At 30.8% G+C, this 13,474-nt stretch overlaps 1 protein-coding gene across 3 annotated transcripts in view; it reads left to right on the top strand.

The window, feature by feature from the left end:
• The first annotated feature begins 1,373 nt into the window (after positions 1-1,373).
• Positions 1,374-13,474, top strand: part of LOC143069060 (homeobox protein Meis1-like) — a 66,114-nt gene continuing 54,013 nt past the window's right edge. The window contains exons 1-2 of one of the 3 annotated variants that reach the window (XM_076243493.1): positions 1,374-1,517; positions 9,613-9,675. The gene's annotated coding sequence lies outside the window, so the exon portion shown is untranslated. Of the gene's footprint in view, positions 1,518-9,612; positions 9,676-12,924; positions 13,165-13,474 lie in introns of those variants that run through there. The other 2 variants (XM_076243494.1, XM_076243491.1) reach the window with 2 other exon arrangements.

Raw genomic sequence — 13,474 nt, 5'->3', positions numbered from 1 at the left:
CGAGATATAAGCCATTGAAAATTTGGCGGGAAATTATTCTCTCTAGATTTTTCATATATTTAACATTGGCACCTTATTTGTTTCTAACACTATGAAAAAATAACAAGAATTTTGTAAAATTTTAAAATATGGCTTTTTTAACTTTATGTAATACAATTATAAAAAGAAAAGTAGGGGTTAGTGGGCAAATTTTTTAATGACAATACATGGATAAAACCAGAGGATTCTGAAAATCTGGCAAAAAGTCAAAAAGTGGAGGAGCAAACATCCTTAAAGCACTATCAGAGTTTGGACTAGTATTTGTTAAAAATATACGATGCACTTTTGATAATTTTATTATTGTGACATTTTCATGTATGAAACACTAAAAAATTATTTTTGATTGTTTTGTTTGAAAACAGATTGATTACTGCATGATTGTCTTACGTCCATTGACAAATTAATGTTTGGTGCATATCCATTACAACAAGAGGTTGGCCATATATCAGTAAATAAAAACATAAGAAGATGTGCTATAACGGCCAATGAGACAACTGTCCACAAGAGAGCAAATGACACAAACATCAAATTATAGGTCACCGTCCTACCTTCAACAATGAGTTAACAACAGTTTAACCTATCGACTTGCAGGCAGTCTTGTACAAACTTTAAACGTCCGCATCGGCCCATTAGTGCGTATGTATACATCCCGCAAAATATAGGTGTTGCTGTCACTTGAAAAGCCGAGGGAGTCATATAATTATATAATTCGATGCATTATCGACACTTGGAGTCGACTGAGGGGCTAGAATTTAATTTCCTCAGCTGAGTTTTAAAAAAACAATTTATACAGTCAATAATTAAGTATTAAATTCATAACGGAACGTGCGTGTTCAAATTTCTCCATATAAAGTCCATAAATATATTTCATTAGTATTTAATAACTCGAAAAAAAAACCTATTTTAAATACACAGTTTTGCACATCTGAATAAAAAGGACGTTTTATTATGATAAAGATGCAGATTTCTGCTAATAAAGACACCAATAATATCTTCAAAAATAATCATCACAATAGGAGTTATATTTCAAAATGTTTATCACTGAATATGAAAGAACTACAATCTGATGAGAAAAAAATCCTTAGAATCATTTTATCTCATTAGCAAAACTGCTGAAGTAAACTGTAGTGAGAAATTTTGTTGCCTTACGATTCGTCTTTAACTGGTCGATTGACAACTCGGGGAGAGAATATGATAATTTTATATATACGATATCCACAATTATTATAAGGAAAGTTTTGACATAGCTCCCACCCACCTTTGAATAATGGTGTTTGGAGGTGTTCGTTACTATTGTATGAGAGCATTTCACCCATCAATGTCATTACAAGCTAAAACACGGACTCATAAAATATTAGAATCTGTCTAAGGAAGTCGTGTTTTCACACAAGTATTTGACTAAAATATTGACATATGGGTTGTAATCCAGTCCTGGCTATCTTAATCAAGGGATTATAAAACTCACTGTCGCACACAAGGTAAGAAGCTTTTAATCAACACTTTAGTAGAGAATATCTTCAGATATAATTAATTTGTGGTAAAGAATCACGCAAATTATTACTGATTAGTTTTCATTTTTGTAACATGTTACTTTGTTATACATGACATAATATTCAGGTTGACTGGTCATCGATTAAAGCGGACCTGGTAGAAAGCATTACACAGTTGATTGCTTCGTGACATTTTGACAACATGCCCCTCCCCAACCTGTCCGCAATTCATTCAAAATCCACTGCCCATCAATTTTTATACACATCATTGATAAAAGAAATATCTATTAGCACACGATTATTTATGGTTGTTTACAAATTGTCAAAACTGATCACCGAACAATTACAAAAGTAACTTTTACGTTGTGTGGAGCTAGGGAAAGAAGGAACTTAAAACTGTGATCAAGTTTAAATAGAATTGTTTCATTTACAAATTTAATTAGTGCATCCGACTATTTTGGGAAACTTTATTGTACGTTGCAACTATGTCTGGACTTATAATTAATTAGCTGGATTTTTGTTGTGCTTTTATTTGTAATAATTGTCTGTTATCTTATCAATATTTAAAGCAGATGTATTTTATTTGGGTTTTATAGGGGAGAAGTTATGCATAAGAAAGTAAACTCTACGGTGTGTGTAAACCTATCTATTTGGATAGAAAACACAACACGCAAACACCTTTATCTATTCGTATAATTTTGTGTTCCATATCAATTTGGGGTTACTCATGGTTAACATCGCAATATGTCAAAACTGAATATGTTTTTACGCATTCATGTAACAACATAATTGATATTTTTCGATTTTCTAACACTGTTAAATGATTTTCCATTTGAACTGAATAATCATAACATAATATAAGATTATTAATACTATTATTATAAACTTTTATTATTAACTTTTTATTATTATTATTATTATTATTATTATTATTATTATTATTATTATTATTATTTTAACTCTCCTAAATTTAAAAATTGGTTATGTGTTAGCGTTCCTGATGAAGGCATATCCAGAAACTCGCTTCGGACTCACAAAAGTTTGCGGGGAAAATATCTACTTTATAGTTACAACTTATTTGAAATATATGCAATATTTTATCTGTTGTAGGTCGACTTTTTTGGATATATGAATCATGTTGCGCCACATGGGAATATTTTCTCTTTAAATTTATTCTTAATTATTCATATATTGCATTATTTTTGTAGATATAGAAATTACAAATTCAGTTATGCAATTTTTTAAATTCCAATTTGCATCGATAGAACTTATAAAATGATTTGCGTCATAACTTGTAAATTACCAATATCATACAAAAACGGCCATGGCCAAATCAGAGACGTTATTATGTGCAACCATATTTTGTTAAACTTTTAAATTTCCGATTTGGAATTAAAAAGATTTTATGTGAACGATCTAAATTATTATTAATGTAAAATTGAATGAAATTTGAGTTAGCATTATTAAAAGAAACCTTGAGTGAAAGTAAAAATTATAATGGACCTTGAAGGTCAGAATAAAGTTTACATATAAAATTAGTCTATGCATATTTCTATATATAAAACTTTGTCTGCGAACAGTTTGTAAGAGGAAAATTAATATCTGGTTATTTCTAAACCCTGATGATGGGAGTTTTTATCGACATTGACTGGCTATAGTACAGCCCTCGCACGGTTGGTTCTAAACCCTGTTCATATGTGTCTGTCTGATTTGTCTGTCAATATTAGTCTTTTAGATATATTTTACAGTGCAAAGTTTACGAATACAGTTTTTGAAACCAGCTTTCAAATCCAAATTACAGTGGAAATTGTAAACGCATTACTTGGACGCACGTGCATCAAATTAAGGTCTTTAAAAAGGCCCAAACTTAGCCTCCTAAAACTCTCTATAATATACTACTTGTAAGCATTTTGTTTAAGAAACACTGCACTTTAATTTATGATATATATAAGTACAAAATTACTTAATCATGTTTCAAACTTCAAAACTTGTCTTGTGATAATTTATAAATACATAATAAAACTGAGGAGTTTAATAAGTAAGATCTATTACGTCATGTCTTTTTACATATAGTAGTACCAACTTCATAAAGCAAATAGTTACCCTATATATAAAATAGTATTTTGCAATCGCTTATTCAGATGAAACGAATATTATGTGTTGCCTCTTATAACTGCACGAACTATTAGCCATTTAAAGAAATTTGATGCAGAAAAATCGCAACAGAATATCTCAGAACTAGTCGGGGTTAATGTGCATTCCTCCGTATAGTAAAAGGACAGCAACAATTTGGAAACAAGAAAGATTTGTAGCACGAGAGATTGACTATTGGATTTGTTTTGGGGACGGAATATCTTTACCTACTAGTATTTATTTTCTGGCTAACCTTTGACAAGCATATAAGGCCATATTATTCATTTTTAAAATACTCATGCCCCAAGCCTTTTAGAATATTAAATTATCACTCCTTACCAATATTTGACGCAAAAGCAGACCATTTCTTCTAAAACAAATAAACACAAACATACATTACATTTGGCCATATTTGGCCAGTTCAAATCACAATCTAGTTTATGATTTTGATGACGCAAAATAATTAATAATAATAATAATAATAAAAAAAATAAAAATGCATTTTTCATGATCCATATGACTGCATAATAAGTAAATGAATACATAAAAGAATGCATACATTCTCTCTCAGGGGATACAAACTATAACATATATACCAGCTGCTGAGCACATTATAGTTGTCGTCATCTTTTGGTATTTTGCTATTGTTTTAATCTTAGAATACTGGGTGTATTTATGCTTTATGCCTTATGTCCGAGTGTATTTGCATATTATTCTAAGGACTCTGGAGTAGTGTTGACATGGTTCTATATATTTTGCATCACCGAAGTATAAAACAAAACAAACCCGTGACTAACTCAGCTAAAAGAAAACCAATACGTATAATGCTCACTACAGCAATTGCCAATCGGAGTGTCAAGTCCTAAAACGTTTGCTCAAATAAAATCGGACCATGAAACGCAAATTTCAAGAGCACCTAAATTCAAATTCATTTCCGGTTTATCGTGTTGCTCAATCTTCAATTTTCTCTGTAATGATTTGTTAAAATTGTTTGTCTTTTCGTTTGTGTTCTTTTAGACTATGGTGTTGCATTTTCATGTTTCTAAATTTTTAAATGACTGGTTTAAAAAATCTACTAGATCGAAATGTTTTAAAAACAATTTAATTACTATCCTTGTGGAGAGGATAATTTGTCATTTGCCGATGTTCTCCGAACTAAGCCGATGTTCTCCGAACTAATCCGATGTTCTCCGAACTAATCCCCAAACCATCAATCATGCACTATAGTAGTACCTGTTTGGGGATTTTTTTTTTTTTTTTTTGTGTTGGGAAGAATTGTACAAACATTTCCAAATTTATTCTTATAACTTCTCAATGTGGTTCACTTAAAAAAGGAGTTATTTGCGATTCCAAATTTGCAGGATTTCCATATCAGAAACCCTGGCCCAGTTTTGCTGCTTGACATGACTTGAGTTCTCTCCCCTTAGAGTCCAGCTTCCTTCTCTCTTTTTGGGGTTAGCAGAAAGTCTCATGAATAAAATCATTTTTTATCAAATATTTTTCATTCAGTCCTTTTGTTAATTCAGATATATAATGACCCGTTTTAAATAACTTTTTACAGTTAATTGGTATATTTCAATCATTTGTCAAATAAACTTGAAATAAACAAAAATAATAAAGTTGTCCTTAAGAATTTCTTGTTTCGTCACCATTTAAAAATGCGTATGTTTTAATTTTAAGGAACAAAGAACAAAGGTACATTATATGGAAAACAGGTGGAAAATTGACTTCATCTTGTCAAATACGAACTCGTTAAATAGTGACAGTTAATTCATTTTATAGCTGAAATTTATAAGGATGTCATTTTTTGAACGGAGTAGTAAATTTTGTTATACACATAGTCGGTCATAGCCCGGAGTTGTATGTTGTACTGTAAAGGCTTTAGGCACTAATTTCACTACGAGTCACAGGTGTGTTCGCAGTTTAGTATGGAATTACACTGACTGACCTAACTAAAGAGATGCTATGTTGGTCAAAATGTCATATTTGTAACTGCAGTCATAACCATTACAACATTTTCCAATTAAAATAAACAATCTTTATATAAAGTCCGTGACTCGAGCTTTAGAAAAAAACACTATTAAATGCATGCATTTAAAGTACAAGGAGCACACCTTCATAAGTTACTAATGAATACATGTAATGCAGTCACAAGTGCACTGTGTATGTAATAAGTCATACTTTGAAAATATTTGCTCGTGAATAAGAAATGTGTCCGATTTACTGGAATTTGTTTCACTCAAGGGGGAAAATTCAAAAGTTGAAATATAAATTAGCTTAGAGTGTACTTTTTAATTATTTTTTTTCGGAATTCCCCTATTTATTTTAAATTTATGAAATCGTTATGTTATTTAGCCCTGGGCTCTAGTGTTGAAGACCATATTGATACAATATTGTGAATTTTAACTAATTTGACATTTTTTTACTCGAAAGTAATCATTAACTTATATTTGAAAAACAACAAATACTTAGAATAGAAATCTGATGGCTTGGTTTTGTCTTTCTTCGTCTATTTTTTCACTCAAATAAATGGTCAAAACTAACGTTCAAAATTGCAATTATAATCCATATTTAAACCATATTGAGGCATACATATACATATCCAAATTACGACATTATGTTGGTATCGCCTCAAGTGACAAACATGGATTTATAACTCTGTAAACTTACAGTTAAGAGTGAATGACTTCTTGAAAATGCGCTTGTAGTATGGAAATCGTCACTTCACCTCTTTGTGTTACACTTTTGGTCGGAATCGTTCGTTGTCACAACCGTTTTCCGATTCCTTTTTAAAAAAATATATTGTATATTGAAAATAAAAAAATTTCGTTGTGCATCCTTTAATGTGAACAAAAAAACAAGGCTCCATGTTGAACTGAGAACGTACGGTTTACGTTTACAAATTATGACTTGGATGGAGAGTTGTCTCATTGGCACTCATACCACATCTTCTTCATCTAAAATCTGTGCGCGTGCGGATATATTATAGGATAGTATGGTATAGTTGAGTGTTTAGTGAGTTACAAGAAATATAGTTCACCATGATATAAATTTTATATGCATATTTCAAGAACAGTATGGGCAGTTAAAATTCTCCCGTGCTGTTTCGGAATTATCAGATTGTCCATTCCATATTTTTTTAAATTGTTAAGAAAAAACATACATGAAGTTTGGACTGGGTTTTTAAAATAAATCAAGCGTCCGAATTCTGAAATTTAAAAAAAAAAACTACAAGTATTGTAAACGGTTTTCCTTACTATATAGCCTGGGTATTACAGTAATATATACTCATGCATCCAATGATAAATTTTAGCATCGGGCGGATTTTATACAATGTTTTTTCCTAATATTGGGAATGTAAAATTGAAATAAAATCTATATAGAAACAAAAAAGTATGTTAATACAGGTCTTTCTACGATCGGCATCCGATGAAGAGTTCACAGACACCCCTACCCAAATCTTCGGAACAAAACAAAAACAAAAACGAAACATGACAATGCTTGGTCGAGAGCAACTTTGACAAAACACAAAGAAAACAAAACAGCAAAACACAAGCAACTCAGTTTAAGCAAGGACATTCCAAATTTCTTATGCATTTTATTTTAATCAGGGCTTTTTTGTGTATTAGAGTAATTTGACTTCAAAGAATATTACGATTTTTAGAATCAGTCTTTTGTAACTTTTTTGTGAATTTTTCAATCAAAGTTGACCATTGACGATGCACGTATTATAAACAGATAATATAAAGACATAAATAGCTGATTAGAAAGTTAAACAGCTTTTGGGGGGTATATAGAACTAACACGAAACAAGTCGAGATGCTATTCAGTTGTATGGCTAGACAGAGTCGTAGAAAACAGCAGAAAGCAGTATCAAAATAAAAACAACCTGTTCAATGACAATACACATGTTGCGTGTCTAGTCAAATTTTCTAAATTTACAGACCAATCGTGAATGAAAAAAACGCATACAAATATAATATCACAAGTTTGACACGATTTCTTAGCATCAAAATCATTCTGGTTAAATAATTGTAAGCAGCAAACTGCACATGCGAAATAAATGTTTTCATTTTGAATCAAATAATGACTTATTTATAACAAACATATCACTTAGTTCAAACATCTCCATAAAAATCCTCATGTTTTGACTTGTAAGCTAGACGTTTTGGAATACATTTTTTTGTTCTTTATGTTTTTACTCATACCACTGAAAACCAAACAGAAAGCGGACAGAAACAAAATTTAACTTTGGCGTTAACTGTAAATGATTTATTTTTCTCGGGGATATTGCACTAAAAAACACTGCAAATGTTCTCAAAAGATTCAAACGTCAAAGTCACGTGACCGGTCTGGCGTCTTAGACTTATATAATAAGCATCGGTCAGCCTGTATTAAACCAGGTGTAAATTTTCAAATAACTTGTGTAACATTTCTTGCAGCGAAATGCCAAGAGGTGACTGGCCAATTATAAACAAATGTGGGGTCAAGTTCTGAGCGTCGATCTCCATTATAATTGCCAAATTTAAGCTTGCTGAAAGATGGAGTCCAGAAGATTAATGGCCATTGTAAATATTTACAGATGACACACTGTTTTTAAGTGGTCAGTCGGTTATACTATATGCACATTATATACTTTTAATGCGAATGTTGAAACATCATATATTGACTCTTGGGGGACAGATTTTGAAGTATGTAGAGGAATGAATAAAGGATGGAAAAAAAGCTAAAAAAAGTATAGTAGGCGTCAATCCAGAAGAGACGACTTAGAAGCAGACGTCAAAAGTTTTAAAAGCATGTCCGAAAACTAGTTTTGAGAATAAAAATTTTAAACTCGACACATTTTTACGTTGATTATCAGTATTAAGAATTGTTAGATAATTTTAATATTAATGAACATTTTGTTCAGTTGTGTTGATTTCGAAACAATTAACAAGCCTCCTAGTGCATAAATCCGGAGGATTTACATGTAAATTCTGGCCTTTCATCTTGAATGTTTTGAAGATTAATACATCTTTCTTTGAAAAACTCTGAAAAGAAACATTTTCCAACACAATGGGCAAAGCATGAAAAATGTAACTATGAATTAACAAATTTAAAAATCATTAGATAATGAAATGACAGTTTGAGTGTTGTTTACACGTGGTTATATGTCAAGTCGGACACATTTGGACAAATATCATAATAATAGAGGGATTTCGATATCTATCAGTTTGATTAATACGGAAGGCGGAGCGTTCTGGACAAGATACAGATCTCAACTATTAACAAATATTTTCGTTATAAATTCAAGTTCTATCAATGTGCACATATATTTGTATTTGATGGACGCGCGTCTGTTGGCGCTTACGTTTCGCCTGGGAATTTCTTTAGCGAAAAGGTTGTTATCCATAGCCGTAATATCGTGCTAACAAGGCGAAATTGATGTTTTGACTCCGATTGTGCTAGGAATATAAATACAAGATAATCGACAAATGAAGGAAATAAAAAAATTATTATGTATGTCTTCTAAATAGATTTTGTCAGAAATACGTCCATCAAGGGACAGGAGATTTTCTGAGTGGTATTTTATTAACAATTTATTGACGACTTAAAAAAAAACTTAAGATCCACTGATATCGTGGAATTAATATTCAAAAGTAAATATTAAATTTCATGCTACATTATATTAGACATTATATTAAATAAACATGCGTTTCTTGACATGATTTGAAAACTTTTGCAACACTGACCAAAACTGCATGAATGGGTGGGGAGGAGATTGACGAATAGATTGACACATCAACTTAAGCTTCCAGATTTTTGAAAATCTAATATTTGGAGTTGATCTATTGGTTGTCGTTGATGGATAGTTCAAACTTGAAAATTGTCTGTTTTATATTTGTGTATTTATACTTTAATGAAAATGTGGTAGGACCGTTACCGTTACATATTTTTATTTAAATTCCAGGTGAAAAACTACAGACGGGTGAAATATTTTATTAAAAAGGATATTAAGTGGGCTCGCTAGAAGGTATGTAAGATAAGACATGTGAAAAGTGTCCTGTATCTACGAAACCAAACTTCATAAAATCTATTTGGCTATTTGAATACAACTGTTGATACGAAACTGATAAAATAAAATATTATCAAACGTGAAATAAGTTTAAATGAATAACGGTTTGATATAATTGTTGTTATTCGGTTTGACCTCGAATTTTTTTGTGTGTACTGGGGAAATTTAATATCATATGTCTCGCTAGTTTGACTTTGAATTCATGTACATATCGGGATCTTTAGAAAAAAATTAACAATCTGCCAAAAAAATATAACCAATTCCGACTACCGAGAAGTAATTTTGTAGAAATGCAAGTTTTATGTCTTGGGAGAAATTAAGATATTTATTACTACAGAGAGCGGGACAAATAATTATTCAACTATATGAACATAGAACTAACTTCCAGAACAATAAAACTAGATTCTTATACATTCACGGTCTTATGGGATTCATTTTTATGTCTTAGAAAATATACAATGTGCACAACTAACAACCAAAACTCGATTTTATTGCTATCATATTAGAGTTTTATGAAATTTTTACAACTGGGTTGGTCGTAATCTCTTCGTTCTTAATGTATTAGATGATGGATCCGCGATCGGAGCTTTGGCTTCTTCATTGATAATCTTTCGGTAGTTTATGCCTTTGTGCATAATACGGCAATTTTATTCCTGCCCATTAAATATGGTCAGATTAAAGCTGTCTCCAAAAGTATTAAATTTGCCATGGTAATGTATGGGCCCTATACTAAAATTAAATATAATTAAACATATACTTAGTCTTATTAAGAGAAGCAGGGTTTCAATGTCTCGTTTTGGAAATAAAAAAATGGCACGTTTTCTCACACTAACTCCTCGTTGCCTAGTTGTCATTCTAGTTTTAACAAGAAAGTATTTTCGTATTGAAATCTTAAGATAGTATAATTCTTAGGTGTTTGGAAAAGATACTTGTCAGATTGGTGAATAATGAATTTTACAGATTATATGGATAGATCATATTTTCATCTGCGAAAGCATTACAATTGCCGCCAGCTTGACGCCTCTTAGGATAAATCTCTGTTGCAGAAGCAACAGTTGTACAATATCTATATTGTTACTTTTTTAATCATAACTTTTTTACCAGTGTTAGGCTATTGTCTTGTCTGCTCTATTTTGTGGACGACTTATTGTTTATATTTCTAAAAAAATAATGAGGACCGGAAAATGTATCGAAGAAATTCAGTCTTTGTATTTTTCAAACTGTATTTTGGTTTTTTTCTGAAAAATGGTGTTTACATAACCTATGCATATAGATACTTTGTCCTTTGTAATTTATTATGGGCCTTAAATTGTGGACAATTTAACAACGAGGGGGTCCAAATGTTGTCAATTTGACCACTAGATTGTTCATTATTGAAAAACACTTTCAGAACAAAACGTTTCACCCAAGATGACCTTAAAAACTGGGTCTATATAATTTCAATTATACAAATCTGATTTACAAACACTGCGGTCAGTTGTAATCGGATTTTACAGATATTATCAAACTGATCCATTTCAAACGGTCTCTCGCATTCATATATTTCGGAATTGGTAGAACTGTTTATGCCCGTTCGAGTTTTGTGGGTTTTTATCGGTTTTTAGTGCTAATTGAATTTGCCAGAAATTTGTCGGAATTAATGAAAGTTATAGAATATAACTGTCAATAGTTTCAGTGACTGGATTTTGATGAATTTGACATTAATTAGGAAAATGAAATATGCAGAATATCTAATTACACAGTCATTAAGGACTTCTTTTCTTTCAAAAATTGATATTTTTACAGTTATCGAGCCCGTCTCGGGTGATGTTGTTCAACCGTTATTGTTTTTCTAAGAGGTTAAACAATAAGATGACCTTCATCAATTTTTGAATGGAACTTTGGGTAAAAGCACTGTTATATTTAATTATCCAATACCTAACTTGGTTATTATTGCATCCTGTAAAGTAATTTATAGAATACTAAGGTTCTGCTGCGTTTCCTAGTCAATGTTTTATTTAATTTCCGTCTATTCTTTCCCATATTGTTTAGAAAAATATTAAATATGGAAGTTTTATTTAAGAAGTAATAACTGATAACAAAAGTTTTTCAAATGAATAAAATAAAATTTGAAACTATGTTTGAAATGATATTTATTAAGATATTATCTTGTTGGAAACAGAGTCATATAATTGAGCAAGGTAGATGTCTTTTTTATTTTATTCAAAAGAAAACAAATGTTGCGAAGTAGTTTTAAAAGTAAAATATAAATACAATGAACAGGCCAAAGTTATATATTTCTAGGACTATTTTCACTAATAGAAATACAATGCAGTAGACCAGGTGTCTGAAAGTTAAATGACACAAAAAACATCAGTAACAGATACAATAAAATCTTGAGACTTAAATTTTCTAATTCAGCTATATTCATATATTTTGATATGATTCTAATGACTTATTTACTGAAAAGATTATATTCGGGTCTATATTTCCACGTAGAAATGTTTGGCCTTAGATCGTAATTTTGTGCTTTTATTATATATATATATATATTACGTCTTTACGAATGTTGAATTTCTATTTTAATTAAATTTGAGGAAACTAAATTATAATTTCTTTTCACAAAACCTCTTTCCTTTCAAGCTACAGATAAAAGGTTCCCGTTTTTTTTTTTTCTAAAACTTCAAATAAATTTCGGTAGAGAGGTTTCTAACATTTAGTAACTTTACATAGTGCTTCAGCGAACGAATATCATTTTAGCGTATTGAGTGTACTTTAATTTCATTGTTGGTTTAATTTACTTTAATCGGCAATAATAATAATGACCCTCAATAATATAATTATTTACTTAAATTTTGAGTAAATATCCAGTTTATTTGGATAATTCTTTAATATTGTCATTTCTACAGTACAATTCCTAAGGGCCTATATTTGACATCTTAAATAGTTAATTTGAAGCAAAATATAACTGGTTTGATGATGGCAAAGTTAAATGTTGACAGTAAAATTTGGCTAAAGGCGAAAATAGGAATCATTTACAAAATAAACTTGTTCTTGAATTGCAGACGAAACTATCTGTTTGATTATTTGATTGGCTGAGAAGTACAGAAATACGATTTGTGAATAAGATCGATTTGGTTGGAGGCGGGAAAGGGGCGGGCCAGACGGGTCCATTGTCAGTTGAATGAATTGTATATTACATGGGTCAAAATAGTGATTGAACACATAAACAATTATTTTACACAAAATATACCGAATTTACTATCATTGTAGGACAGACAGATTTCAATAAGTAACATTTAGTGGATTTAAACAAACATTTGATATATATTGATATTTTGTCAGTCCTCGGACAGGTTGGAGTGTTTTAGTACAGACATCAGGCGTTAATCTTAGTTTAGTTATCTGGAAGTTGTCGGCAAGTTTTCGCATCTGTGGTTTTAGTTTTTAAAAGTTCAAGAAAAAAAGGTAATTGCCAGACCTAACGTTTATGGACCATGCATTCGTAGAAAACATGCACACTTTTAAAATCATCAATTATCTTAAATTTATCAGGTTTCAAACTGCAATCGACGGGATATGATTTAAAACGATTTCTTTAAAGTAAATTAATGATGTTTGCTTTCTTAGCCTCCCATTTTCCCTTCAAATTTCATTATTTATCAAGTTGAAGCATAGTTAAATCGAAAGGTACCGTAGAACTACTATACCAAAACAAATAGTTTTTATACTGTTTGGTGGGACTATTTATGTTAATTTCTATCTTTTAAAAAAGGGA

This window comes from Mytilus galloprovincialis, chromosome 3, assembly GCF_965363235.1.
Source record: "Mytilus galloprovincialis chromosome 3, xbMytGall1.hap1.1, whole genome shotgun sequence".
Classification (NCBI taxonomy): Eukaryota; Metazoa; Mollusca; class Bivalvia; order Mytilida; family Mytilidae; genus Mytilus; species Mytilus galloprovincialis.
The sequence above is the reverse complement of the archived record's forward strand: the minus strand, read 5'-3'. Positions and strand labels throughout refer to the sequence as shown.